Genomic DNA, 3,966 nt, shown 5'->3' with positions numbered 1-3,966 from the left:
TTATATATGAAAACATTAATATAGATAATAGATAAAAAGGCACAAATATAATATTTAGATACATAAATACATATATCTAACAGAGGTCCAAGAAGTAACATGGGCCACTAAAGGCATTTTGCCTGCATTAAGCCGTTCGACTCGTGAATTACCCCATGCTTTAGCTATACACTATGTTAATGCTAAAACTGAATCTACGAGTAAATACTATCTTTTGTAAATTTTGTACAATAACGTGTGATTGCGTGTGACAGGTTGTGGATTTGATTCCCGCTTGAGGAAGTAAAATATTTGATATAAGTATTTCTTACTTCCCTTTGGTATCTAGGCAAAAAAGCACGGCGTTGAGTTTTAACTAACAGCTGAATTAGCTTAGTTTTTTCACTCTGTTCCCCATTTTCCACTTAATCGTGATATTGCGTGTTGATTGGCGGAACTTAACGCCGCTCTTTGTTTTGTAATTAGAACAAAACACGAAACAGAAATAATTAATTTCCTCGAGTGGACATCGAACCCACAACCGTCGAACGAACTGCCAGAACATTCTAATAATAATATTCATTAATAAAATAGACATTGAAAATAAAAATATTTTTAAAATAATATGCTTTTATGGTAAAATCTTCGATTTACAGAGAAATTTATAAGCTGCACTTGGATTCTAAGGATTACAGTTTCTATATAAGGTATCTAAAGTGTTTCGATATTGTATGAAAAACAACAACAAAAAATATATGTACGCAAGTAAGCTTAAAACTAAAAGCTTGTGATTTTAATTTTGCATTTATATTTTAGAAAATAATTTTAACTTGAGGCCAGTAGTGGCGCAGGGGTAAAAATTTGTGACTGTCAACGCGACAAGTCTCCCAACTCTCCGAGGCAACGAAATATTTACCTAATATGCTTATTTCTTCTCTCTGATGTCGAGGCAAACAGCGGCGTTGAGTTCCAAGCATTAAACAAGCAAAATTTGGGCATTCTTAAAGAATGGAGTGTCTTATCACTAAAACACACTAATATTTACATATTTGTACTATGAAAAAATATACTTCTTCTATTTATAAAGAGAATAGAATTGTTTCAAAATAAGAAATCATTATTTGACTCATTTAAAGGGTCTACCATTACTTTCAATCCTTTAGGGTTAAATTGCCTTCGCCTGAATAGTCGGCTTGAATATCACTGTGCCGTGAAGCGTGGAGCCCGCGGGCTTCCTTTTAACACCCCTGATAAAAAAGCAGTCATCCCTTTATATCTGTAATATATTGTAATGAAGCTAATATAACAGTGATTCTTCGATATTTTGTTTGGTTTACGATAGTCGTGACAAAATTATTACTAAAATATAAGTAGTGTTCTTTTTTTTATTTTTATAAAAAAAACGAGAATACTTCTAAACTAATTTATCAATATCTACTATTTTATATAATACTAACGGACGCGTGCAGCTTCGCCTGCTTATTTGCACCCTTAGGGGTGAATCCTAATAAACCACGAAACATGTGTTCAATGAAATATTTTTAAGAGTCTGAATTTACAATTTTATAAAAATCGGTGCCGATTTAATTTTTTTTCGATACAAACTTTCAACTCCTATTTCACCCCTTTAGGGTTAAAATTTTTCAAAATCCCTTTTTAGTGGATGTCCAGATTATGAAAGTAATCATCTGTCCAAATTTCACGTTTCTACGCACAGCTGTTACGGCTGTACGTGCATCTTACCTCAGTCAGTGAGGACAAGTTCTTTTATATATATAGAAAAAAGAACGAATATCGTGTACTACTCTCAGAGTGTACTAAATCCAACTATGAGTAGTTGGAAAAAAATATGAATTATGTAATACGTATTTGTAACATTTTTTGAAGTTGGTTAAGTCAGTCCACTTTTTGTCCATTTAGACTTAGCATTTCCGTTACTGGGAATCGAAAAGAATGAAAATGCTTAAAGATTTAAAAAAAAGAATAAAGTGACAAAAAAAAAATGATTACAACTATTTTGAATTAAACAAAAAAGGAAATTAAAATATTGGTAAAATATTCCGATACCGGGAATCGAACCCGAGCCTCCTGGGTGAGAGCCAGGTATCCTAGCCACTAGACCATATCGGATGTAATATAATTATTAAATATATCAATCTTACTTATAATAATTATAGTTTTATATAGGAGTAATAAGCAAATCAAAATATGTGTTATATTGAGATTTTAGAAAATACATTTAAAACTTATTAATAATTTAAAATGGTTTTAAGGTTCAAAGCAATTATTTTAACGAGGCCAGTAGTGGCACAGGGGCATAAGTATGTGACGGTAAAAGCGACTGGTCGTGGGTTCGATGTCCACTCGAGAAAACAGGAAAACAGGAAAACAGCAGGGTGCTGTGTGCGGGATACAGCGTGAAGCGTGAATCAAATGAACTGATCTATTGGAATATATGTAAAAATAATAATTGTTTACATTTCCATTAGAGCATATCTGCACTCATTTAATAATTATCAGTCTGAGAGCATTAGAACCGAAGGTCATAAAACATTATACGAGTCTGTATCTGCGGGGCTCTTACTGTAATACAGTGATATATTTTATGGTATTTTTATGGTGGTTTTGTGGTATCAATAACTTATTTTTTTGGCTATTTCACGCTGTATCCCGCATATAGCAGGGTACGCAGAGGGAACCTTGTATTAAGACATTCCGTCCCCTACATTCTGATGTATTTTTCAGGATTTGCGTGTTGAGTGGCGGAAATCAACGCTGCTTCGGTGCCAGAGCAAAGAAATGAATAATATTTATAAATAATAATTCATACTCCTGAGAGGGATTTGAACCCACAGCTGTTGCATTTACAGTCACACGCTTGTGCCACTGAGTCACGACGCGACGGCCTGTTTTTAGCTGTTAAGTTTTAATTAAGTTCTTTCTGTCTACCCTGAAGAAAAATATACATGTTAAAAGATCTTAAAAATTGTTTAGATATATATGTCTTGCTCTTTTTCATCGAATTATTTCATCGAAGTGGACAGGCAGATGCCGATACACTACGATCACAACGATTGCAATTTTCAATGCAATAAATATTAAAACGTTTTTTTTTTTATTAAAGCTATAAACTTTATAATACAATATATGAAGTTCTATTTCCGCATCAAGAATAGAAGGCAAATGCTTAAATATCGAAAAGATAATTAAAGTGAAAAAAAAAAATCTTGATTTAAAAACAAAACAAAAGTTGTGAAAGCCAACAGAGAATATTTTCCGATACCGGGAATCGAACCCGAGCCTCCTGGGTGAGAGCCAGGTATCCTAGCCACTAGACCATATCGGATGTGTAAATATAGGTGAACATTTCATTTTTATCTTTGGTTATATATATTAGTATATCTGGAAGATCACCAATTGATTATTTGTTTTAAATTTAAAAAAATAATTCCCGCTGAGTTTCTTCCGCCGGCTCTTCTCAGGTCTGAGGCGTTCAAGAAATAAAGCTTGTAACTTTCTATTTTGAATTAAAATATTTGAATTTGATTAATAACCGTTAAATATAGCTTCCGCAATGGTCGCTCAAGGTCCAGGGTCAATGGGATTGAACCCAAACGTTATGTGTAAGTGCCCCCCCCCCCCCCCCTGCACCACTGGTCCATGACGGCGTCAATTAATCTTCTTTTCATATATATTAATTACATTACTATTTATATACACATAACGTAAAATGTATGTACACTAAAACACCGTATATTATATTCGGCCATTACAGTTAATTAACTGTTAGCAAAGCATATAAAATCATAATTAAACATAACGTTTATGATCGTAACCGACAGACAACAAACGCATAGTTACATACAATGTTGTTTAACAATAAAATTATGTAATTAAAACGATGCTTTAGAGAGTAGATGGTCATAATGGCATTATTTTCGTTATACCTTCAAAATTAACTAAATAGAAGATTCGTTTTTGGGGGGG

General features: G+C 33.1%; 2 non-coding genes across 2 annotated transcripts; both read right to left on the bottom strand.

The window, feature by feature from the left end:
• Window positions 1-2,037: 2,037 nt before the first annotated feature.
• Window positions 2,038-2,109, bottom strand: TRNAE-CUC (transfer RNA glutamic acid (anticodon CUC)). The gene has a single exon. It is a non-coding gene; the product is annotated as a tRNA-Glu (tRNA).
• A 1,144-nt stretch (window positions 2,110-3,253) lies between these two features.
• On the bottom strand, window positions 3,254-3,325 carry TRNAE-CUC (transfer RNA glutamic acid (anticodon CUC)). The gene has a single exon. It is a non-coding gene; the product is annotated as a tRNA-Glu (tRNA).
• Window positions 3,326-3,966: the final 641 nt, after the last annotated feature.

The sequence above is a fragment of the Heliconius melpomene genome, chromosome 4, assembly GCF_056956725.1.
Source record: "Heliconius melpomene rosina isolate 202511_hmr_F chromosome 4, ASM5695672v1, whole genome shotgun sequence".
NCBI classification, from domain to species: domain Eukaryota; kingdom Metazoa; phylum Arthropoda; class Insecta; order Lepidoptera; family Nymphalidae; genus Heliconius; species Heliconius melpomene.
This window is presented reverse-complemented; position numbering and strand designations above follow the sequence as displayed.